Source organism: Orcinus orca, chromosome 12 (assembly GCF_937001465.1).
Source record: "Orcinus orca chromosome 12, mOrcOrc1.1, whole genome shotgun sequence".
NCBI classification, from domain to species: Eukaryota; Metazoa; Chordata; class Mammalia; order Artiodactyla; family Delphinidae; genus Orcinus; species Orcinus orca.
In genome coordinates, this window is record NC_064570.1 from 31,103,106 (window position 1) to 31,129,625 (window position 26,520).

General features: G+C 40.0%; 1 protein-coding gene and 1 long non-coding RNA gene across 27 annotated transcripts in view; one reads left to right on the forward strand and one right to left on the reverse strand.

The window, feature by feature from the left end:
* The first annotated feature begins 3,266 nt into the window (after window positions 1–3,266).
* Window positions 3,267–26,520, forward strand: part of EPB41L2 (erythrocyte membrane protein band 4.1 like 2) — a 266,005-nt gene continuing 242,751 nt past the window's right edge. For 23 of the 26 annotated variants that reach the window (XR_007470721.1, XM_033407295.2, XM_033407235.2 and 20 more), the window contains exons 1-2: window positions 3,267–3,368; window positions 10,366–10,455. The gene's annotated coding sequence lies outside the window, so the exon portion shown is untranslated. Of the gene's footprint in view, window positions 3,369–3,764; window positions 3,906–10,365; window positions 10,456–26,520 lie in introns of those variants that run through there. The other 3 variants (XM_033407287.2, XM_033407227.2, XM_033407293.2) reach the window with 3 other exon arrangements.
* Window positions 9,257–26,520, reverse strand: part of LOC125960740 (uncharacterized) — a 144,143-nt gene continuing 126,879 nt past the window's right edge. Inside the window, exon 2 of the long non-coding RNA XR_007470726.1 lies at window positions 9,257–9,417. This is a non-coding gene — a long non-coding RNA (uncharacterized LOC125960740). The remainder of the gene's footprint in view (window positions 9,418–26,520) is intronic.

The window sequence follows — 26,520 nt, forward strand, 5'->3', positions numbered from 1 at the left end:
AAAACCAGTGGAAGATTTTACTGTAGATGGAAAGGAGAAGGGTTGCTTGAGGGCAGACTCAAATACTAGACTAGAAAAACCCAGCTTCCATGGTAAATTGTTTACCAAGATGGCTGCCAACAATTCTTTCTATCACTGCACACACATTCCACTCCTCCTATCAAGAGGTGAAGTCTATGATCCTTCTCCTTGAATTGGGGCTGGTTCTCTGACTTGCTTTGACCAACAGAATGGGGCATATGTGATGCTGTAGGACTTGTGGGCCTAGGCCTGAAAGGCCTTGCAGCTTTTGTTTATACCTTCTCAGAGGCCAGAGGCCATGTAAAGAAGACTGGGTTATCCAGCTAAGACGCCGCATGGAAAGAGAGAGGCCCTGGAAGATGAGAGTCCATGTAGAGGAGAAATCAGGCTCCCCAGGTGACAGGCAGCACATGGGAGTCAGCCCATCTTGGATCCTTAATTCACGGTTGAGCCTCCCAAGCTGACACCACATGGAGCAGAGACGAGCCATCCTGCTGAGCCCTGCTTGAATGCCTGCCCCACAGAATCGGAAGCAATAAAATTGTTGTCGTTAAATTTTGGAGTTATGCAGCCACAGGTAACTGAAACTGCTCCAGTGAGTGGCCAGGTGATGGAGTGACTCCTCTTGGTATTTGCATGGTGTCTTTGTTGCTTCTGACAGTGGAACTGGGATGCGTGCATTCACAGGGAAGATTGAGATTGCCTCCATCAGACAGCATGCGAGGGCATTGCCAGGTCTTCTTGCCTGTTCTCAGGCAAGAACCTGTGAGCAGGTTCTCAATCTAGAGCCACCCAGATACTTCCACCTGGTTGGCCTTGGCACCCAGAAGTCACAAAGATAAAAGAATGAATCACTGGTATAGTGAGATAAAGATTCCTTAGGAGCATGCCTGTGTGAGTGAGTTGGTAAGTAACACCACTAGGTAAGTTGGTAACACCACTAGGAAGTCCTGGGTGAATTTACAATCCAAATTGCCAGGCTGGCTTTGCTTGCAGATGGTGCCCAGGATTAAGGCTGTGATGCTAACCTTGGATGTGGTGAATCTCAGGTCTGGTATCTATTCCTGTCTTGTTCTCAGTGTCAGTCTTGCCTGTGAGTCCAGTCTGTCTAATGGGAAGACCCAGACTTGCTCTTATCAGTTTTTATCCCTAGGGATTAATGTTCTGGCCTTGTCCAGGCAGCCCGTGTTCCAGCCTGCCTACGTCTCTGGATGTCACCTGTTCAGGACTTTGTCCTGCTGTCTGTCCAGTCCCCTCTTCTTGCCCTGTTAAGACTTGCTTGCCTGGACTACCACCTGTTGTTTACTGACATCTGTATGGTACCATGTTCCATCTGTTTTCTTCACTTCCTTATAGGTCCTAGTATTTGATTTTCCTACCTTCAGTTCCTGGTAGGTCTTCACTGAATCTGCTCCATTCCATTGAAATGTTGGGGCCAAGTAAGACTGTGTCCAACACAGAGTATAATTCTTCCATATGATAGCCTTTAGATATTTGATAACAACATTTCCATCACTTTTAATCATCTATCTCTTTAGGCTAAGTCTTGCTGGCTCCCACATTATCAAGGTCACCCATCTACGAGTATAATTTAGCTTGTCGATACCTCCTAAAAGGTGGTGTACAGAAGTGATTTGCAGACTTCAACAGAGAATATAGTAGGGATATAATTTCCTATGATAAGGACATTAGGTTTTATAAATTATGCCTACATTTATGTTATTATATTGCATTAACATTTTAAAGGGGTTTCATCACAGGTAGATCAAGGTTCTGTAGGCCCTAAACCTTATATAACTTTAGGGATTCTTTAAAAAAAGTAATAAAATCATGCATATAGTTTCAAGGCCTGTGTAGTTTCAAGGCCTGTGTAGTTTCAAGGACTAATTTCATTGTAAATCTGCCTTTAACTTTGTAATAGTATTGTCTTGTAATATTCCCAGGTCTTCTTTACCAGAACTGCTTTCTAGTCAGACTTCCCCTCTACAGTAGTTAACACACCTCTATAGTTAACATACCTCTATAGTAGTTAACACACCTTATTAAGTTTTACTTGACTGCTTAGCATTGGGGGCATTAAGTAAGTTAACTCATGTGTGGGACTGGCAACAATGCCTGGCACTATAAAGGACATAGTAAATGTTAGCTTTTATTATTTTTATTATTCCCTGGCAGGACCTTAGCGAGTAACTTATCTTCCTCTAACTTTTCTCTTTGATGTAATGAAGATAATACTTGCCCTGCCTTTTTCATAAAGTTCCTGTGAGGATCAAATGATAAAATACGTTAATGTGCTTTGTTAACTGAAAATATCATACGCACGGAAGGCATTGTAACTGAGGTTTGATTTGACATTGTGAATTTTAGAAAAGGCTCTGTTTAGGAAAGAAAAGAAGACTTTGGCCGAGGTGCAGTCTCTAAAGACCTCCGTCGAGGTGCGAGGGGGCAAAGGACAGGAGGTACATGTGTGCCAGATGCTAGAGGCAATGACTTGGACAGCCTGTTTGACATGCCAAGGTTCAGAAAAGAAGAAATAAGTAGAATCTGAAAGAAGGCAATCTAATTATACAAAAGAACGGGGAGGTATCTTTTGTGTGTGTATGTGTCTTTCCACAATCGGCCTGAACCTAGGTTTCCAGCCTTCAGCCACATCCTGCGCTGCAATCCTCCCAGGCCCCCGCCTGGAGATCCTACCCACACTTTGGGTTCAGCATAAAAGCCCCTCCTCCAGTGGGCTTCCCCAATCCCTTCTGTCCCTCCCACAGGAAGAATAAACGGTTCCCTGCCACTGCCCTCTCTGTGAAAGCACTTCTTCCACTCTAGACTGAGGAGAATCTAGTTTTCCTTATTTCTGTATCAACAGGGCCTAGCCTGGGGTAAAGGTTTAGTCAATGGATTCACTTTGAAGAAATAACTTTTGAAAGTTGATAAAAGGGCATTTAAGATCGGGATTCGCGGGTAACAAAGGCTTGCACACAGGCATCAGCACTCATTATCCAGGGCAGCTCCGAGGGCGAGACGAGTCCTTCCAGCGCAGGGTACCCGGCCCGGGCGCGCGGCGAATCCCGAGGGAAGGGTCGCCCAGGCTGGCGCGGGGGCGTGGCCTGGGCACAGGGGGCGTGCCGCAGCCCGCGGGGGTTTCCGCACCCGGTGCGCGTCCGGCGGGGGCGCGGGCGGGGCTTCCGCCGCGAGGGGGCGGGGCTGGCGCGCGGAGTCCTCTGACGGCCTCAGCCAGGGAATTTCAATTTGAAACCTACGGGAGGGAGGGGGCGGGTGTTGCGGCCGGCGGCTGGCGCTGAAGCTGGACGGGTCCCTGCGGCGAGCGAGCTCCTGAGTGCGGCGTCCGGGTAAGGAGGTGTGCGGAGCTGCGGAATGGCGGGCCCGGGGTGGGGTATCCCGGGCAGAGCGTCTGGTCCCTGCGGAGCTGCAGGGGCGTCTCGGATTTTTCCTGAGACTGCAGCTGGGAAGCTGATCCTGGGCAGGAAGCGGTGGCGGGACGGTTCCACCAGGAGGGGGAGGGCTGCCGGCTTTGGGGTTTTCTGCGACTCCCTGTCTTCTCTCCTACTCGTTCCCGCCCCGGGGACCGGGTCCTGTTGTTGCTCCAGGCCGGATCCCTGCTTCCCCGCTCCACTGCGGTCCCCCACTTCTCCCTTCTCGGGAGCCAGGGCCGCGTCTCGTCGGCGCCGGGAGAGGTGGGGGCCTGGTGAGGACTGCACCGGCCCCGCGGGGGTGCGGTGGGCTCAGGGTCACGCGTCCCGGGCCCCGCGGAGCGGCTGCAGGAGGGATCCGGCTCCATCCTGGGCGCGGGCCGCGGCGCGCGAGCCTGTCCCAGTTCGGAGCGGCCGTCTTCCTTCGACTCTTGGAGATGAGCGCGGGGGCTTGAGGTACGCGGCGGCGGCGTCGCCTTTCTGGCGGATGATTTTGGGAGAGGAAACGCAGGCGAGGACGCCGTGCGTCCCTCGGCCGGCCGCGCGCGTGGGCGCTGCGTGGAGCCGGGCGAGGGTCGCGTCAGCCCCAAGCACGGTGCGCGTCCCCCGCCGCCGCTCGCTCTGTCCCGCAGGACGGGTGCGACCTGGCCGATTCGGAGAGAAGCGCACTTTTTGCTCTCTGATCCGTGCAGTCCCGGCACTCAGGCCATCTCACCACCCATGGCTTCTTTTTCTCCTCTAGATTTGAGGGCAGAGAGTTGGGAGGGTTGTTAGTTGAGCTGCAGGGGAAGGACCAGGAGAACAGAACAGAAAAAGCAGGGTTGGAATCGGAGTCTAAATCCCCAGCCCCAGACGCTGCCTGCGGCAGCCGGGATGTCTGCTGGAAGCCGTCGGTCATCATGCTTCCCGAGATCGCTCATCTCCCTTGAGGTCAGGGTTTTTTGGTGAAGTGAGAAGAGCTCTCGCCTAGAGTCTATTATTTTTTTTGGGGGGGTGTCTCTGTGGAGCCCTCCCTATTGACCTAGGACGCTTTAAATTGCATTCCTTATTACCACCACCGCTGCCTGTTTTTAAGAGCCCTGTTGGGGTGCGAGGGAAGGTAGAACCTAGAGGACCTGTGGATATATTTTCTCTTTTCTGAATCACATCTTTTCCTCAGTTTTTTGAACTTCTTGCATCTGAAATGGCACGTGTATGCTAGATGTCTTGTTCTTGTTACTGTTATTTAACCTTTTTTAAAAAAATGAATCTTAACAGTTTTTCCTTTATTCTTCCATTTTATTCAGTGACCTTTTAATTTTTTCCATTGTTTTTTTCTTCTCGCCGGAATCTATTATTTCTGTATCCTCTATTTATAGTACTGTATTGAGAATTAGAATTTTGGCCCCTGTCCTATCACATTTCCCACTGGATTTAGGACTAGAGGGAAACTGAGTCAATTTCTTGGCCACAGGAGCTGGGATTTAGAATTCCCGGTCTTTGAACAGGTTTTACTGGGAAACGAATAGCACTTAATCCTATTCGGTTTCTGTTTGGAGGACTCTTTGCTGTGAGAAATCACTGGATTGCTGTTGCAGCCACTGATGGGGCTGCATTGCAATGCAATCTTGAATTGTGATAAGGGCCAACTCAATACATCCATCAGGCTGACACAACTTTTAAAGAGTTAGGCTGTGTCACCTGTCAGAGTTCCAGGGATCAATCCTAAAATTCAATTTGAGAATCACCATCAAACCTCAGATATCTACTTTATAGAGGTTATTGGAGAACTGTACAAGTGGTAATGGCTTGGAACAATGGCGTGGATTTAGGGCTAATTTAATCTTATCCTGTCTTCCTCACTTCTTGGGCAGAATTCCCACTGAAGTCAGTAGTGGTCTTGTGTGCAGAAGGACTGCTGAGAACAAGAGGCTGCTCATTTAGATTAACGGGAGGGGACAGTTTCTTTCCTTTTGAAACATCCCTCTTTAAGAAAGACCTAGTCATAACAGTGCTTTAATCTTTTATCTCTAGTCAAAGTAGTTAGACCTTCCAGAGAAAATATGTGGATGAGTTGAGCCCCCAACTTCAGATTCTTGATACCTAAATTGAATGGGGATTGCCTAAAACGGTTAAAAGTGATAAAAAAATATCATTTAACGAATTTCAGTAAAATTATTACTAACTTCAGTAAAAAATCTAAATTGTTGTAGAATATTCTCAGCTGGGTCCGTATATTAAACTGGGTAAATATACAGCTGGTTATGTATATTAAAATCTGAAACTTAATTCCAAGTAGAAAGAAGCAGATTTGCAGATTTAGGGGACAAATCTGCAGATTTTGGGGACAAATCCCCAAAATAACTATGGACATATAAAACAAGAGAGTTCAGATAGCCCTTGCTGTATCTGGAGAGGTAGCTTTTAGTACAGTTTGTGTATGTGTAGGCTTTAGTGACCGTTTGGGCTCATCATTAGATTTGGAGGTTTCTGAGTTAGTTTTGTGCTGATCTGAGTTGGTGAGCTTGTTAGGTCCTTTGCTTCTTAACTAACCGTCTTGTGGTTTACCCTTTCCAAATTACCAGTTTGAAAGGATTGAGTTTAGAAAACCTATCCAGTCACCAGATCTTAAAAATAGATTTTTAAAAATCTGAACTGTGTGCACGTGGACTTCCCAACCACTTGCTTTCAACTAAAAATACTTGCAAAGATGACAAAGCAGTCTTCAACCAGAATATTTATTGGTAAAATTACTCTGTAATTTAGTAATATTGTATAGTTATGTTTAAGGTCGGGTTTTGCCCTGAATCACCACTCTCATATAACTGACTAGAGAACTACAAAGGTTCTATCTTTGCCACTTTATTTAGGAATGTGGGGTTTATATTTTATACAGCAGAAAGCTAAATATTTTTGAAGATTTGCTTTTGTTTCTGTTTCCACAGGGAAGTATGGGCCTTTTTCTTTGTTTTTTGAACTGAAGTAGCCTGTTTAAAAGCTGTGTGTAGACATTTTGGAAAAGTATGAATTGCTAGTATTTTTATAAGGCAATAAAATAGTTTATAGGGATAAATACTGATGAGAATCAAATTTTGCATTTCTAAAAGTCTGTATTGTTTACTTGGGGAAAACAAAGGAAATATGGGGGAAATACCTCCCTACCCCACCTTTATTTAGAAATATATCCAGCGGCCTTGTTTGTCTTTTTCGGATTCAGAATTACTGTACCTAACCACTGGGTACCCTTACACGTTTAAAAGCCTCAAGTAAATGTTTGTGCTGGCTTCAGTAGTCAGCAAATACTAGCCAAACACTAATTTACTGCCCTTTTATAGAATCTTGGAATCTCAGGGCTGGACCTTTAGGAGTCAGCAAATCCACTCTCAGCCCTTTCGCCCTCCCCCCAACACACAAACATTTCCAGCCTCTTTGGAAGGTCTGAGTTAATAGAAGATTTGTATATGATTCCCCCACAGATTCCAGACAGAGCATTCTTTGGGAATGCCATTTTTTGGCACAAACCAGCAACCTAATAGTCATAAGATTTCTATCATTACTCTGGCTGAGCAGTGCCCCAAACTAAAATCTAAAATGGAGTTAATGCCTGCTATCATTAACTGGAGGGGAATGGCCTCCAAGTGTAAATACTGCAGTTATTTAGATGTTACAGGTAAGCCAAAAAGAAAGAAAGAAATCATTAAAAAAAAATAAATTTATTTATTTTATTTTTGGCTGCGTTGGGTCTTTGTTGCTGCGCACGAGCTTCCTCTAGTTGCGGCAAGCAGGGGCTACTCTTCATTGCGGTGCGCGGGCTTCTCATTGCAGTGGCTTCTCTCGTTGTGGAGCACGGGCTCTAGGCGCGCGGGCTTCAGTAGTTGTGGCACGTGGGCTCAGTAGTTGTGGCGCATGGGCTTAGATGCTCCATGGCATGTGGGATCTTCCTGGACCAGAGCTCAAACCCGTGTCCCCTGCATTGGCAGGTAGATTCTTAACTACTGCACCACCAGGGAAGTCCCAGAAATCATTTTTAATATCAGATAGAAATAACTGAGATAGTGATAACTAATGTTTTTTTTTAGTTTTTTCTATAAAGTACGTGACTTTTGTATGAGGGAGGGAATACATATGTAGAGTTATGTGAAGTACCTATACCATTATGTGTACTTAATAAATTTGATGAATCAATTTGTTGAAACTTTGTATGATGTAGTGGAGGCGCTTTTAATTAGGATTCATTGAAAATTGGAGTTAACTTTGTAGAACCTGGTACTGTTTCATGTAGAAATGTCATGTAGGTTATACTTCATATAGGTGATTTGCTTTTCTTACTCTTGGCTATTGTTTCCCCTTGTTTTGTGGTTGTCTTGATATATGTGGGTTTATTAGATGCATGTTTTTCATGTCTAGAAGGGTAGATCATCTATATTTCCCTAAATATCTCGTTTTGGGGATAACATTTATTTTAATGAGAATTTTAGTGGTTTTCTCATTTTTTAAAGTGATGGCGCTTTCCCTTTAGTATAGGGTAGACCTCAGGTGGCTTATGGGTGCATTCATACTGCTTCTGCTTTTTTTCAAAGATTGCATTTGGACTAATTTCCTATTCTTAGTTACTTTTAAAGTAGAAATATATTTTCATATCACACATACTTCTTTGCATTTTTTTTTTTTTTACTTTAGTGTATTAGAACCGTAAAGGTCTAAATTCATTATAGATTGCCTCACAAATAATCTTTATGGTAATATGGAATTTATTTGAGGAATAAGAATTATCTTTTCATTTGCTCTGAGAACTATCATAAGTAAGGTTTGCTTTAGGTAGCCAAGCTGACACTTCACATATGTGACTAAATTGAACGTCATGGGGATGGTTTCAGTTCTCTCCAGGTTAAGAACCAGAGGGCATGGAAAGAGTTCTAAAGTGATTTTGTCACTTGTTCATCTGTAGGACCTTGTTGTCTGGGTCAGGTAGGAAGTTCATTGTCTTTAAATCATTCATGCTTTTACCAGGAAGCCAGTTTCCTCTTGCTTTTCTCTTTTTATGGCCTATTTATCTACCTCCATGAAAGAATTTTCAAATACTTAAAAGACTTATGTTACCCTCTAATTGCCTTTTTCCAAGAAAATCGTGATTTTAAAAACTTTTCACATAAGTCTGGTTGCCGAGTCTCTAATCATTTTTTCCAAGCCCTGAATTCAGGTTTCCAGACCTGCTGATGAGATTTGCAGCTGGACCTACCACCATGATAACAGCAGTGCTGAATTTAATCATATTTTTGAGTTTCCTATATTCTATCAATATATGTACACATCCCAGTATCCTGAAGATACTAAATGAATATGTAGTTTAAACTTTGCCATAATTCTTAGGTCTTTTCTTTTTTCTAAATAGTCTACTCGTTTTTCACCCTTGATTCATCCACCTAGGGTACCAGAAGGGAGGGTGAAAATCATTTAGTTTAGATTTTTGACCTTGAGGTGGGAAGTGTGGGGTTAGTGGGAAAGGTGTTGCCCAGGGTGGCCTCAGGGGCTCATGAACTGACTGAGACTGTTAAGTAAAGTGGGCTGTGTGTGTGTGTGTGTGAGAGAGAGAGAGAGAGAGAGAGAGAGAGATTTGGGGGAGCAATTTTGAAAAACAGAAAACGTTGAAAACTGCTGATGTAATTCTATTCTTAGTTTTTGAGATTAGAGGATCGAAGTCTTACGAGACTTTCTGTTTTTTATTTTTTTCATGTTACCCCATTGCACTTTCATGCCCCCACTGTTGTGCTTATCTCCTTTCAATTCTTTTGGTTGTCCGATTTTAGCCAGTTGTCAAGGTTAAACTGAATTCTTTTTTTTTTTTTTTTTTTTGCGGTACGCGGGCCTCTCACTGCTGTGGCCTCTCCCGTTGTGGAGCACAGGCTCCGGACGCGCAGGCTCAGCGGCCATGGCTCACGGGCCCAGCCGCTCCGCGGCATGTGGGATCCTCCCGGACCGGGGCACGAACCTGTGTCCCCTGCATCGGCAGGTGGACTCTCAACCACTGCGCCACCAGGGAAGCCCTAAACTGAATTCTGATATAATATTGGCTTCGTATTTTCTTACCTTGAACTTAATGTGTCTTTATTTCCTCACAAATTTCTTGGATGGAAATACTAATTAGAAGGGAATCAGTAACAGGTCCACATTGTGGTGCTGGTTAGAATGCTACTTATGCCAGTGGAACCTTGGGTAAATTATTTCTCAAGGCCTCAGTTTCCTTATCTTCACTATGGGGGTGAACAATCATAACCTACCTCAGAAATTTAGATGAGGATTAAATGAGCTAGTGCTTATAAAATGCTTCACGCAGTGCCTGGCTTCTGTGAAAATTGTTAGGTTAAGAAAAGACTTAGTGGGTTGCTTGTGAAAATGTGGTAAGCAGTTTTTTTTTTGCAGTGGTCAGGAATAATTATCTGTGGAAGTAGAGTCTTTGATATGAAACTGTAATTTACTATGGTGATCACAAGTTAAAACCACTTTTTAACAATTTCAGTATGGTATCTCTAGAATTTTTTTAACTATCCACTGCTTTTGGCAGTACTCAAAAAAGCATATAGATGGCAAAACTGTCTGGATCTAATTTCAGCATCACAGAGAGGTGGTAGTCTTTTTTGTTATGTTGCCTGAGGTAGCTGATTCGGAGTGTAAAACTTGTATGCATATGCTATATTATAACTTCCTCTCTCTACAGCTTCAGTGAACTTGCTGCAAGAAGGCTGTTAGTGGAATTTTTATTGATAGTGTTTAAGTCTCTGCATGTGACATTAAAATGTGACCTTTTCACATCCAGCACATCTTTTCGTACCTGAAATAGATCTGCGGACGTATTTTTCCCCTAACAGAGTGTTTTAATTTTAAATTAGTTGACAACATTAAGAAATCAGGAGGTTTCACAGAAATATGTTTCCTTTAGGTTTCTCTGGGAAAATTGGAGGACCTTGGCCACACTGGGCCCACGCTCCTTTGTTGCAGCGCTGAGGAGTTCCTGCCCCATCTCACACAGGTCATCTTCCTACTTTGCCGAAGTCCCACCCATTGCCTTTTGGCTTAGTGCTGGACCTTCCCATTCATTCGTATTAGATATATGGCTCCTCTAGACTATCCAGTTTGCATCTCTTTTACTAAATACCAATTTGGAAGATGCAAAAAGGACTCAATCTATATGACCTTCAATAAGGTGTTCCTGGCAGTGGGGCTTTTCTACCTCTAGGGCCAGCAGTCATTTCCCACCTCTCCCTTTGTGAAGGCTGACCTCTGGGTCACTGTCAGTCATGGTTTCTGGAGCCCAGCATGCAGTAGGCCCTCGGTCACACTTGGAAAGAATGCTCTTTCTAGTTTCCTCCCAGACTTTGTGACTCCTTCTCAAAGCAGATTGCCTGGTTCTCTGAAGCCTAGTGTTACACTACTGCAGCCCATAGCTGTACCTTATTTGTATGTTATTTGGATTTTTTAGAGGACTTTTTTTTCATTTCATCATTTAATATTTTAGTATGTATCTCTAGAAGGTAACTCTTTTGTAAACATGATTGGAATACCACCATCACACTAAAAATTCCTTAATATCATCAAATATTCAGCTGTTGATATTCAAATCTCCAATTATCTCAAGTATCAATTTTTGAAAAAGTTTGTTTGAATCCAGATCCAGTTAAGATTTGCATGTTATAATTGGTTGGTGTATCTTTTGACTTTTTATTTAATATTGGAGTATAGTTGGTTAACAATGTTGTGTTAGTTTCAGGTGTACAGCAAAGTGATTCAGTTATACATATATATGTAACTATTCTTTTTCTTTCTTTTTTTTTTTTTTTTGCGGTACGCGGGCCTCTCACTGCTGTGGCCTCTCCCGTTGCGGAGCAGAGGCTCCGGACGCGCAGGCTCAGCGGCCATGGTTCACGGGCCCAGCCGCTCTGCGGCATGTGGGATCTTCCCGGACCGGGGCACGAACCCGCGTCCCCTGCATCGGCAGGCGGACTCTCAACCACTGCGCCACCAGGGAAGCCCCATGTAACTGTTCTTTTTCAAATTCTTTTGCCGTTTAGGTTGTTTGGTTGGTGTTTCTTTAAAGACTGATATGCTCTAATTTCCCCTTCATCTCTTATCTTTCCTTGCAGTAGTTTGTATGTTGAAGAAACTTGATTAGTTGTTCTGTTTGGTTTCTCACAGTCTGAATTTTGCTGATTTCAATCCTCTAGTGTAGTTAACCTGTTCTTCTGTCCTCTGTATTAGTAGTTGGAGCTAGAAAATTGGTCTAATTCAATTTATTTTCTTTCTGTTTTTCTTTTCTTTCTTTTTTTTTCTTTTGTAATGTTCCTCCATGGTTTAGGCTTCTATATGACTCTTCTTGCTTGCTTTCCATCCATGAAGCCAGGCTTCATCCTGGCTTCAGGTGCTGTACCGTTAGCTTCTTTGTCTTCTTTTTAACCTGTGCTGGACAGGTGGATTTTACGCTAGTGGCTCAGCTTTGTTCTAGGTTCCATTGTATATAATCTGATAAGGCCAGAAGCATTGTTAATAAACAGGTGAAAAAGGAAGAAAAATAACTTTTGGAGCACAGATGATAAGTCAGCTACTGTAGTTGGTGCTTTATGTATTATATGTTAATATCCGCAATCCTTCTTACAGCAACACCTTGAAGTAGCCGGTATGCTCATTTTACAGATGAAAAACTGAGACTTAAAATCAGAATAATTTGCTCAAGGGCACCCAGCTTGTGTGCTGCTAAAACTTCTGTTTCTTCTGCAGGGGAGGGTGAATTATTGCTTTTAATTGTTTGATGCTGTGACTCTGTAGAACTTGAAGATTTTAGGAATTTGTTGGCATCTACAGTATCTAACTTAACAAAAGATAAGCTTGCTTTCCTAACTGGTTTCTGCCTCCTAGTTTCTTTTGTAAAGGTGTGATTGTGAAGCAGAGTACTACTGTTAGTTGTGTGATTCTTGAATCAAGCTGGAGTGGCGAGTGCCCTTCATCTTGTTTTTCACATTAGTGTAGTGTTTCCAGGCTGATGTTTCAATGTAAGAAAAATGTCCCAGGGTATAAAACACGTCAAAATAAAATGTGTGACTTCTTCCTTTTCAGTTTTTATCTTTCAAGCAGTTTTATACTTTTTGCTACTTCATTTACAGTGCAGATAGTATTCCCCAGGGTGCTAGTATATGATTTAGAAAGTCAGGTAATAGTGTAGGGATTATAAGGAAAAGCAGCAGACCCCTGCCTTTCATGTCCCTTCATGACAGATTTCTCCTCCTCAGAGGCAACCGCTTTCAGTTCTTTTGGTTTTATTATCCATGTGTTTTGTTTAAAACCACAATATTCTTGCTTTTTTGCTTTTTCTATTCTAGACAATAATAGCTGTTGACTTTCTACCTTGGTTGGGGTTAGCCTCCTTTACAGACTCCCTCTTCCTGTGCACAGATGCACACTCTTCTCTCCTTCCACAGCACATATAGGCAACAGCTGAGCTGTGTATAGTTCTTTGATTGCATATACTTTCTTTTACAACTTTTTGTTTTATCCTGAAGTTAATTGCCTATTTTTTTACTCATTTGTATAGTTTTCTTAGTACCTACCCTTAATTTAGCTCTAAACTTTGTTGAAAACTATATGGGAAACCATTTTCTTTTTTTTATTAATGACATCCTTCCTGGACTGGTTATTCCTAGAACTGCTGTGCAGCTGTATTCTGGAAATTGCCCTTTTCCTCTCTTCCTGGGCTCCCGGGTGCCTGGGCTTCGTGTCTCTTTCTTATCTCTTACTTTACATGAGTGCATCCTCCAGTAGTTTCCCAAGAAAGTGCAAATGGAAGGCGAATTTCTTGAGACCTTGCATGTCTGAAAGCACCTTTTCCCACTCTTAAAATGCCTCTTTGTACTCTCAGTTTGATTGCATTTATAGTTTGGCTGGGTATAGAATTCTAAGTTAATGGTTACTGTCCTACCGAATTTTGAAGGTGTTGCTCCATTGTATTTTCACATCCCACTGTTCTGTTGAGAAGACTGACTCGATTCCCATTTCTGATTCTGTGTATGTAGCTAGTTTGTTTTCTTCAGAGGTTTTCAGGATTTTATCTTTGAACTTGTTGTTTTGAATATCATGATGGTGTGCCATGGTATGGGAGTCTTTCATTCATTGTGCTGAGCACTCAGTGGGCCCTTTTAGCTTGGAAACTCTTGTCTTTCAGAAATATTCCACTATGATAATGACTCCCTCTATGTTCTCTGTTCTTTCTGGAACTTCTGTTAATTTGGATGTTGAATTTCCTGCCATGACTTAAGGTTTGTTACTTTTTTCTCTCTGATGTCATCCCTTTGTCCTTTTGTTCCCTCTTTTCGGGAAATTTCTTCAATTGGTTTTCTTCTAATCTCTCTACTGAACTTTTTTGCTTTCCTATTTTTGAAGCTACTCCTAGGCTAATGAATTTTCTTTTTGATAATGTCCTTTTCTTGTTTCATGTATATAGTTTCTCCTGTCCTGCCCATCTTGATGTACCCCTGCGCTTGTTTTCTCTCTGTCTGGAATGCTCTTCCCTCAGATACCTACATAGCTTACTCCCTTAACTCCTTCAGATCTTTGCTTCCTAGATCATTTATTTGAAAGTACAACCCTGCTCCCACCCCTACCCCCGGGTGCCCTAAATCCCTTCCTTGTCTCTTCTTACTTCTGCACTGTGTATTGCTGAAATCTGATATCCTTATATTTTACTTTTTGTTTATTGACTCTCCCTTCGCTGGAATGTAAGCTGCATGAAGGCAAATCTTTTTGTGTATTTTGTTCAGTATTTCCAGTACCTAGAACAGTGCCTGGTGCAGAGTAGGCATTTGGTAAATATTTGTTGACTGAGTGACCGGACCTCCCTGTTTTCTGTATAGAACCTCACCTTTGCCCTCTGAGCACAGAGCCTTTCTTTTTCAAGTGTTATAGAGTGGACTTCCTGTCTTCTGGCTGCCAAGTTTTGTTGAGGGTGTGCGTGTGGTTTAAACGTGTCCTTATTTCCAACAGGTCCCTGTCTTCAACTTGCTCTCCCATCTCAACCCTCAGAGGTTTCTGGAACTTCCAATTCCTAAGGCTCTCAAGCCTTCTCCAACTATCACATCGTTTTTGGTAGGTCCCCACCAAGATAGCAATGCAAGTTTAGGCTTCCTCTGCTCTGCTAAGTCAGTTACTTTATACATCTGTTCTCCATCTTCTAAAATTCTGTTGATATATCTCATCTGCTGGCCTGTCCCCTCCCCTTTTTTTTTTTTTTTTGGTGAGTTAGTACCTTTTTTTCTTTAATTTTCTTTCTGTCATTTTAGTGTGGTTTTGGGAGTGAGCAGAGATTAACTCATGTTCAACCCACTGGATTTAGGGTTTTAAACTGATAAAAATAAATTTCCAAGATTATTGTGGTACTCACATTTGGTAAAAACTGCAGCCATAATAAAATTGTCCTTTTTCTCATGCCAAGTGCTGAGTCAAACTTCAGCAGTATATATAGAGAGACAGAAAAGTCAGGCGGTTGAGTTAACATCTAGGGTGGATGGGAGTGGTTGACTGATATGTGACTGAATAAGAAAGTGCTTCTTAGGAAGAGCTCAGAAAATGTATTATATTTTTTTCTTGTGATAGTTCAAGGATTAGTTCAGTATACACACTTACAAATTTTATATACTTGAACTAGATTTAAAAATACACAATAAAAACAAATTTGGTGAATGTGTATCAGAAATGGCAACCTTATTTTAGAGTTTACTGAGTATCTTAGTTTGTCTGTCTTTAGACTGACTTACGATTGGCATACATAAATTTGAATATTCTTTGACTATTTGAATATCTTTTGGTTATTAGAGGAACCTTTGAACTCATGTGGATTCTGCTAATACTTTAAGGGTGAAAAATTTCATTACTAGAGCATAAATAGAGAGTGGGATTTACACTAATGTAAAGATACACACATTAGCAATTTTTGTGTATGAGTTTCGGGGAAAGTGAAACAAAAACGGAGGGTCTGAATAAGGCAGTGGCTGTGAGGTCTGAGAAGCTCTAGGAAGATCCCAGGGCTCCTGAGGGCATGTGGTTAGTGTCAGTTAAGTTACCGAGTGGGCTTTAGGGATTTATTAATTCAAATACTCTATTCATTAATGTAGAAGATGTTATAGACAAATAGATCAGTACAATAGTATCTCCCCAAAATGTGGTGGTATGTTAAAATGATTTGAGGTGGTGCACAGATGAATCTTTTTCTTTTAATGGTTAAATACGTGTGCATCAGAAAAATATCCAAGTACTTCAAAACTATGATTACATTGATATTACTTAGTATAAGGCTAAAGTAGGTAAGTTTTTTTTTTTTTTTTTTTTTTTTGCCGTACGCGGGCCTCTCACTGTTGTGGCCTCTCCCGTTGTGGAGCACAGGCTCCGGGCGCGCAGGCTCAGCGGCCATGGCTCACGGGCCCAGCCACTCCGCGGCATGTGGGATCCTCCCGGACCGGGGCACGAGCCCGTGTCCCCTGCATCGGCAGGCGGACTCTCAACCACTGCGCCACCAGGGAAGACCGAAGTAGGTATTTTAAAGTGACTTGATTTAAGGGTAAGTATTACATAAATAATAATACAGTAGCTGTTTGGATTTGGCAAAATTATAAAGTATGTCTGATTACTAAATTCTGAGAAACTTTGGGCAGGTTTAAAATAAGATTTCTCCTAATAGATAACAACAGAAAACTGTATATGCTGACTGTGGCATAGACTTCTAAGTTTTCTTTTTTTAGAAATTAACACTGTTTTTATTTTTCAAGTTTATTTTTTGGTATTCTTTTCAAAATAAGTCCTCAGAACATCTTATCATTCGATTCTTAAACCAATTTTGTACCAGAGTTCTGACAGGTAAGCAAAGTGAGTTAGGAAGGGGTTAAACTTACTCAAAGCCATTGAGCAATTTAGTAATGGAGCTTCAGGCACGGCCAGGGTCTCCCTGTGTCCAGAGTTGTTCCCTTTACTGTGTCCTCTTTTGATGTTAATGGACTTGCCAATTGAAGTTTTCTTGGAGAACTTAGGAAGCCTGCCAAGTTCTATAGCTGGGAGGGCTGTCCTGTAGCTTTTATATATTTGTATCTTGAACCCTGAAGGTAGACAGAGCTAGGTCTTCCAAAAATAGTTCAATAAATGTGTCAACATTTTCAAATACTATTGAAAAAACAAGGAAGTGGAAAAGTCCTATGGGATTATTGGAAAACGGTGCCAAATGCTTTCACAAGTATTTGAAAAGCAAATGTGGCACTGTGGTCATATGCTAGACAATGGTGCATACTTAGCCTTCATTTTGGAGCCCATTTTTATATGATAATCTTTTACTTTTCCCGAGTACTCTCTGTTTAATTGCAGACTCTGGGAGAAAAGCTGCTAAATGAACATTTTTCTTGAAAAGTTTTCTTTAATTCACTTCTCTTACGGAGAAAAAGGCACACTTCTGTTTTCTTAATAAAATGAATACAAATTGTATATGGGAAAGATTAGAGTGACAAGTAATGAGTGGGGTCTGTCCACTGACAAAGGAATCAAGAGTTTATCCACGAGCTTGTAACAAGAACTGTTTTTGGATCTTGGCCATTAAAATCAACATCAATAAAGACTGCGTCTTAATTTCATTAATGCTAAGATTGTCTGTTTTAAATTATGCACATAAGGGAACGTGAATACATTCTTCTTTCCGAGATCTCTCACCACCCCAAACAGAAAAATAAAGGTGCAGGGAAGATATTCTTCACTCGTGCAGTTCTTCAGTGAAGGGCTGTCGCTGTGGGCAGCATGTGTAGTGCATATGTGGCTCCAACTTTTCTCCTAATTGAGGCCAGTTCACTTTCATCCTCAGTGCTACCAGCTTAAATGGAAAGACTCGAGGGTGGAATCTAGAGCATTCTATAGATCTGTGATCTGTGTGTTACTTGCTCTGTGCAGCACACATGTAGCAATGAAGGATAATATGGCTCTTTTTTTTTTTTCTCTCCTCCCCATTATGGCTCTTTTTTAAAGGACCTTTTTTGTTGTTCTTGTTAGGTTTTTTAAGCCATGTTTTTACTGTATCTGATTATCTACTGAAGTGTTTTTTTGTAGAAAGACTGTACCATTGTCAGCTATAGAAAAGTATTTTTCTTTTTTAAACTTTTTATTATGGAAACAATTAAAAATATTCAGAAGTAGAGAGAATAGTAGTGTAATGGACCTCGTGTAGCCTCACTCAGCTTTGCCAATTACTAGGACACGGCCAATCTTATTGATACACCCCACCCCCATGATTTTGAAGCAAATTCCAGATAATTTCATTTCATATAATTTCATTTGTAAGTAGGTAAGATTCTCCCCCTGCATTGGCATGTGATCACCAAAATAAAGTCCATGTTCATTACTGATTTTGTAGAATTACAGAAATTAGTTCATTTATGGCATATTCAGTTGTGTTTTTGGGATAAATATCTGAATATTGTTTTGATCAGTGAGAGCAATTTCATCTAAGTTTTAATCCGTGAAAGCAGTTTCATCTAAATGCAGCACTGTGGACATAAAGGAAATGCTTTAGCCAGTTCTCAAAGACCCAATTTCTAAACCAAATCTGAACTGACTTTCAAATTCTAGTATATTCTCAAGGTAATGTTGATGTTCTATAAATTGTTTTTCCATGGCTCCTGCTTATGTTAATACTAGATTTTAATGTTCTTTTTTTTATTTTTACATTTTATTTATTTATTTACTTGCAATATAGCTGAATTACAATGTTGTGTTTTAGGTGTACAGCAAAGTGATCCAGTGATTTTAATGTTTTTAGATTTTTCTTTTTTCTTTCCGTCTCTCACTTCTCTCCTTCTCTGTCTCTTTCATTCTTTTGCTTAGCATAGTTTAGTGGCAATATGTTGGAACCAGACCAAGTGAAACATTTTTTTTTAGCTGACTGAAATTTAATGGAACTATGCAGTTATGAAATCACAGCAACCTGCCATGTGTATAGTTCTGTGTGGCTGTACAGAGGGGAAAGTATATGCTTTAAACATTCGTCATTGAACTTCCCTGGTGGCGCAGTGGTTAAAAGAATCCACCTGCCAATGAAGGGGACACGGGTTTGAGCCCTGGTCTGGTTAGATCCCACATGCCGCGGAGCAACTAAGCCCATGAGCCACAACTACTGAAGCCCACGCGCCTAGAGCCCGTGCTCCGCAACAAGAGAAGCCACTGCAATGAGAAGCCCGCACACTGCAACGAAGAGTAGCCCCAGCTCACCGCAACTAAAGAAAGCCTGCATGCAGCAATGAAGACCCAACACAGCCAAAAATAAATAAATAAAATAGTTAAAAAAAAAAAACTTAAAAAATAATTCGCCATATACTATTGAGAAATCATACTAGAACGTTGGCATAATAGACAAAGCTGACACTTAATAGTTGAAATGCTTTTCCTGATTAACAGGCATGCTTTTTATGTTAGAGATAGTTTACTTTATATTTTAATTTGATTTTTTAATAAAAACGTAGTTTAATGTATTTTTTGTAAAGACATCACATATTGAATTAGAAAATATTGATAACAATAGAAAACATTTCCTGAATACTTAATATGTGTCAGACACTATTCTATAGGCACTTTTACATATATTTTCATTTAATCCTCACAGTAACCCTGGGTAGTAGGTACTGTTATTCTAGGTTTGCCTCATAAGAAAACTGAGGCACCACAAGATTAAGTAAATTGCTCAATGTCACTCAAGTAGTTAATGGCAAAGCAAGGATTTGAACCCAGGCCATTTGAGCCTATAGGCATAACTACTTTCCTATATTATACCTGAGAATATGTAAATTCCTCTTCGTACCCTGTTTGTACTTGCATTTCCCTCCCCAGAGGAACCATTTTGAACCAGAGCCAATGCTACACTATTGTATGAGGGTATAATTTGATCACTGGGTGGGTATTTTTCATTGAGAAACTTGAAAGCTGTGTTAATGAGATTCTACTCATGTTCCTTTACTGGCTTTAGTTGTGAAGGAGAAGAGGGGAAAAGTGGAAGCAAGTGGAAAGTAAAGCGGTAACCGCTGAAGTGTCTTCCTCCCGCCCACCCTCCAAGGAACATTGAGCCCATCTGTATTGTTGACAGGTCACAAAGGAGCTTCTGAAGCCAGTACTTTAGAGTACCACTGAATCTTCAGTTGAGTACCTTGAAGTACCAGGTATATTGTTGGAACATTGGTCATCGTTGGGCTGTCCTAAAATGTGTAGACTTTAGTGGGAGTTTGTCCTGGGTCTACAGTGAGTGGAATTTTAACAAACCAGATACCTGATACTCTCCTCCACTTTTTTTTTCTCAAAGGAGTGGAGGGTAGAAAGAAAATTGTTTTAGCCCCAAGTTTCAGTCCCAGTTCACCAATTACTAAGCGTGACATTGAGCGAGTGATGTTGCCTCTTGTGTCTGTTTTTCTCTTAAGTGGTTCAGTTGCCCTGACATAAGTCCAAATCCATTTAAGATGTCGTCTGTGGCTCATTCATTTGTCTCTGTTTGTGGAGAAGGTAATTGCCTTTCCTTATAGGAAAAACATAGACAAAGAACTTTGGCAAAACATTTGATAACGTTTTCATGGTGTCTTTATGGCAGCATTGGGAAAAAACTGTGTAGTGGAGGGAATCTGTGGTGGTATTTGTTACTGAAATTTTAACCTTTCTCATCTTCTATCCAAAATATTTTTGCCAGCAATTTTTATGATGACAGACAAGGACTGCTGATCAGATTTACAGATTTCATGGACGTTTGTAGGGAAACCGAATAAGGCTTGTACAGATTGTCTTGTTAGCTACAAAATGGGTTGAAATAAGATGAAAGTTGGTGGAAATAAAAGTAAAGTCTATTTAATTGTAAGGTCTTTGAAAGAGTTCTGAAACAGGGTAGTCTTGGCCCTTCTTTTCAATGTGAAGTTTTATTAAAAAGTAGTAGATGCCTTTTTATTCCTTTTATTGACTTCTGGTCTCACAACTCCAGTGGAATTGTTCTTTTCCAGGTAATAGATGTCTCTATTGTCAAGTCTATTGAACACATTTTCCCCTATATTATTATTATTTATTATTATTATTATTAATTTTTGCGGTACGCGGGCCTCTCACCGCCATGGCCTCTCCCGTTCCGGAGCACAGGCTCTGGACGCGCAGGCTCAGTGACCATGGCTCACGGCCCAGCCGCTCCGCGGCATGTGGGATCCTCCTGGACCGGGGCACGAACCCGTGTCCCCTGCATCGGCAGGCGGACTCTAAACCACTGCGCCACCAGGGAAGCCCGAGAAGAACTTTTTAACGGTTGGAGCAGGCAGAGAATGGAATGGGCTACCACGGGACGGAGTGACTTTTCCATGGTTTGAAAGACCCAGGGCAGAGGCTGATAGTCACCTCTTGGAAGGTGGGAGAAAGATTCATTGGGTGGGGGATGGGACTTTGTGACCACCAAGGTGTCTTACGAGCCTAAGATTTTATGATTCTCATTTTGATAAAATTTTTAATTTTATTAGCTAACTTTATTCCATATTTTTAAACAAAAGAGCTTCATTTGGGAAGTTTTAAATATATACAAAAGTAAACTGAATAGTATAATGACACCCCTACCCCTCATGCATTCTTATCACCCAGCTTTAACAGTTACCAACTCATGGCCAGCCTCGTTTGATCTATATTTCTGTTCTCTTTGCACATATTTCTGTATGTATCTCTAAAAAATAAGACTTCTGAAAAAAACCCACAATACCATTATTGCACCTAAGAGATTAACAGCAAATCTTTAATATCAAATATTCACTGTTCAAATTTCCATTTGTTTTTGTTTTCTTTCGTAGTTTTTTGCTAGAATTAGGATCCAAATTAGGATCCACATATTGCGATTAGTGATTCTTTTTTTTTCTTTTTAGTGATTCTTTTTAATCTATAGGTTTTGTCTCTTTTATATTTCCTTGTAATCTAGTTTTTTGAAGAAACTGGATTGTTTGTCCTCTGTCATTCACACAATTTTTCATTTTTCCGATTCTATCCCTGTGGTTTACTTTAACTTGTTCCTCTGTCCCATAAATTGGCAGTTACATACATAGGCTTTTATCAGCTTCAGGTTCAAATTTAAAAATTTTTTTTGGCATGAATATGTTATCGGTTCTGTTCTTTCTTAAGACCACTCATGGAGTACAGCAAAGCTAATTGTAAAGACGATTGGATTGCTTACTTAGTTCTTCATTTTCTGAAGTCATCCTAAGCCAAATTCCCCATAAAAACAGATGGAACCACTTAGAAGTTTGGGAAGATAATAATCCTCTGCAAACACCACATCCAGATACAAATTACAAGAGTTTCTTGTCTAGCTTCATTTCCAAAAAAGAAAGGGAGAAAGCAGATGCCTTAGTAATTTCCTCAGACCACAAACCAGGTTTTCAGTTAAAGTGAGACATTTTACAGTAAAGTCAGTCTTGATTTTTCTAGCACAATATGGAAACATTGCAGTTTTGCTAGTTAAATTTCCCACCCAGTAAGCAAGTATTGTCAGTGACTACACCCCGATGCCCTTCTTCCTTGGCAGTTGGAAGTAAAAGAGTAAAAATGGGAAGATGGCAAGTCAGAAAGGAGTATATGTGGGGAATCAAGTAATTGTGTTCTGTGGTGATCCTTTTGAAGGATATTTGTAATCTTCTTCGTACTTTTTATTACGGAAAATTTCAAATGTACAAATAAATAGAGAAGATAGTCTAGTGAATATCCATATCCCCACCACATAGTTTTTTCTAGTTTTTTCCCTCTCATGTGTAGTATATTTTCTAAAATTGGGTATGGGGTCACACCGCTGTTCACCAGAATCTTATCATTTGTTTCATTTGTGAGGCTTGTGGCATAGCCCTTACATCTTTTTTTCTTTGTTTTGTCAGTGTTGGTAAATCTTTTGCTAGGTTTTATTTTATTTTATTTTCATCCATGTTTATTATATTAGGTGGTAGGTGAAGAAGATTCTATTATTCAGTGAAGATGATTCTATTATTCAGTGAAGATAGGCTGTGATTAGGCTTCATTCTCTGCCTTCTGTTTTAAAAACTTTATATAATGGAAGCATACGTAAATGAAGAGAGATGGAGAGAGTAGAATAATGAATTCCCATGTGCCCATCTTCTAGGTAATTATCAACATATGGTCAACTTTGTCTCATTTATGTACCCACAAATCCCTCTGTTCCCACCCTGTTTCATGCTGGATTGTTTTAAAGCAGGTCCCAGACATTATATCACTTCATCATAAATACTTTTTTGTATGTCTGGTAAGCATTCAAAAAACAAAATAAACACAATTCCATTGTTACATCTAAAAATTTAATATTTCCTTAATATCAAATATTCAGTGACTGTTCATATTTTTCCATTTGTTTCATAAATGTTTGTATAGTTGGTTTGTTTAAGTTAGGACCCAAATAGGTTGTACATTACATTTGGTTGATATGTCTCTTATTAGATATCTTAATATGTAGTTTCTTTCTCCTCTTTTTCAGTTTACTTGTTGAAGAAACTGTTGTTTCTTTAGAATTTCCCACCTTCTGGAGTTTGTTGATTGCATTTCTGTGATAGTGTTTAATATGTTTCTCTTGTCTGAATTTCCTTTTAATTGGTAGGTAGATCTGAGTCTTAATAAGATTCAAAGTTGGTTTTTGGTGGTGGTCGTAGTGGTTTGGAGAATCCTTCATAGTTGTTGGTGTTTATTTCTTATTGCACAGCTTCAAGAGACGCAATGTATGGTTAGCTTCTAACCATATTTTTTTCTCTGAATTACTTAAATTATGGAACTCATGACATTTTGCCCCAATTTCTTCATTATATATTTGTAAAAAACATGAATATTTTCGTATTAACCAGAACACTACCATTATATATAACAGTCAATTGCCAGTAGTTCTCTAATATTATCTGGTATTGAGTTTATATGAAAATCTCTCCAGTCATCCCCATGACTTCCTTTATAGCTCATTTATCAAACCAGGACCCTATGAAGGAGCACATATATGGATATGTCACTTAAGTCTCTTGTGACCTAAAATAGTCCTCCTCTTTTCTCTTTTCACTGTCTTCTTATGACAGTGACCTGTTGGAGAGATGCAAGATGGCTGCCTAAAGTCTGGTAGAATCTTTATTTTTCTGGGTTTGTCTGGTTGTTTCCATGTGGTGGTATTTAACTCAGTGTTCTATCCTCTTAATTTTTTGCAAAGTAGAATTTAAATCTAAAAGCATGATTAGATTCAGAATAAACATTTTTGGTAAGAGTGCTTAGTAGCCAAGTTGTATACTTCTTATTGTATCAGATCAGGATCCACATAATATAGCTATCCCACTATTAGTGAAACTAAGATTGATTAAGATGATGACTGAACTCCTCATTTAAAGTTATAGTTTCCCTTTTGAGATGGGCAAGTAATCTTGGGGGAGTGAGACTTGAGCACCATACAGATATTTAGTTCTTTATCAGTCTTTCACCTAATAATGTTCGTATCTATTGATGCTCCTTATCTGAATCAGTTATCTCATTGGGAGTGGCAAAACGGTGATAAAATGGGATTTAAAAAAAATTACGGTAAAGTACATAGCAAAAATATACTATCTTAATCATTTTTAAGTGTATATAGTTAAGTAGTATTAATACGTTGACATTGTTGCACAACTAATCTCCAGAGCCTTTTTCATCTCACAAAACTGGAACTCTGTACCCTAAGAGTTTTATCATTCCTTCAACTTCATAAGCTTGCAACTTTCTGTGCAAAATAGCTTTTTCTCGTCAATGTGGGCTATTTGATTACCATGAAATAGTTTTTAATTTCAAGTACAGGATTAAACAATTAAACCATTGAACAATTACAAACTTAATTTTTCCCTTTACCAAATTTCAGAATAAGCCATTAATATATAATAGTTGTCTCAAGTTTGTTTGATTGGCTTGCAGATTTTTATATATTAAGTGCATTTCAATCAAGTACAGTCATTCTTTTTGATGTTCAAATTGTCCCAACTTTGGCCAGGGGCAGACCCTTCAAGTTGGCTTTTAAGTCCTTTTGACATGACCCTATCAGGTTTTGAAAGTAAGGACTATGTTTGTTTAAAGGCAGTAAAATTTTCTTTGGAGAATAGGGTCAAATCTCTCTCAGCCATAGCACAAAAAGCATCCATATTGTAGAAGAGTGCCAAAGAGCAGAGTAAAATCTGATACTAATTTGTCAAGGAGAAACAGGGTGAAGTTAGATGACCTCTTAAGGCCTCTTCTCATTTTATATTTTGTTATCTTTTACCATATATAAAATTGTTTTATTATTTTGTTATTATTGGAACGAAATATTTCAAGAGTTTGAATGTTGTCAGATTTTGCCTTAAACAACGTCTTTATTACTTTCTTCTTATTCTGATAGTCAGCTTCCTGGGCCAGGACTGGATTAAAGGACTGTAAATTGGGAAATGTGAGGGTTTCAGCATGTTTTCACAGTTATAGAGTCCATCCTCAGAGGAAATAAGAAGGGGTTTGCATCCTAACCTTTGCCTTTTATCCCAATAAAATGTGGCTAAACATTCCACATAAAGAAGGTCAACCTTTAATGCTCGATCAATAAGCTGCTGCCTCGTTTCCTGCAGACAGCTTTATTTCCTCTGATTTGAGTAAACAGATGAGGTTTCATCAGGAGTTTAACTGTATAACTGAATTTGTGCAGACCTGTTTTGTAGTGGGGTAACATCACAATGCTTACGTTTCCAAACCTCTGGAAGTTACCATGTGACATTTAAAAAAACGTGTTGGTTTTGAAATTTGACTTTTCCCAGTGTAGCCTAATGTGGATAATGGTCATCCCATAAGCAATAGTTCTTTTCCATTTAGTAGGTTTTCCTTTCCAGAATAAGTGTGGCTCAGTTTTACCCTTATGCCCCCAAGAGTCACTATGATGACTTTTTGGTTACAAATTAGATATGAATGGTCAGTTTTTTTTGAATGCTTTGAATAGTTACTGAATGTTGGGCAGAAGTACAAACAATACAGCTACATACCATACTAATAAAAACAAAATGTTTTGCCTTGAAAAATGATTTCTTCTCCAAGAATAGAATTATTATGGAATTCTGTATTTATTCATCAATGAGTTAAGTTTTTGAGTAAATAAAAGACTATACTGTATTTTAGTTATAGAAGTATTTCTTTTCAGTGTTAGACGTGGTTGGTTTGTAATGATCATTTTTATATGTATGAAAAGATCATTAACTTTTTTTTTTTTTTTTTGTGGTACGCGGGCCTCTCACTGTTGTGGCCTCTCCCGTTGTGGAGCACAGGCTCCGGACGTGCAGGCTCAGCGGCCATGGCTCACGGGCCCAGCCGCTCCGCGGCATGTGGGATCTTCCCGGACCGGGGCATGAACCCGTGTCCCCTGCATCGACAGGCAGACTCTAAACCACTGCGCCACCAGGGAAGCCCCATTAACTTTTTTAATGAAAGCCAACCCTTTAAAAATGTGTCAAGTTTCTTTAACTGCAGATACTGTGAATATTGTTATATCTAGTAAATAAAGCTCGTTCTGTGAATTTTCCAGATGGGGACAGCAACTGGAAGAATTTGATTCATTTCTTCCCATTCGTAATATTAATGAATTGTGAATTAGTGCAATTGAAGTCTGTACTGGATTGTCTATTTAAGACCATAGAGACTTCGTGTCTCTTGCATGAGAAATACCAGTGTATGTATTTAGAGAGGTAGTTATTTTCTCCATCATTGTAGCAGGATTTGAGATACAGGGAATATATATGATAAAATTGCTTAAGTAAAAACAAATTGAAGTCAGGTAAATTTAGAAATAAAAAGAAAATAGCAAAAGATCTGCCCTCCACACACCTTCTATTCCTGAGCATATTTAAGCTGTAGCTATAGCCTAACATACATTTTTATTGATGTTTTGTGTCTATATTTGTATATGTTTTTACATAAGTATTTTTATTTATTTATTTATTATAAAATAAATTTATTTATTTATTTTTGGCTGCGTTGGGTCTTTGTTGCTGCACGTGGGTTTCCTCTAGTT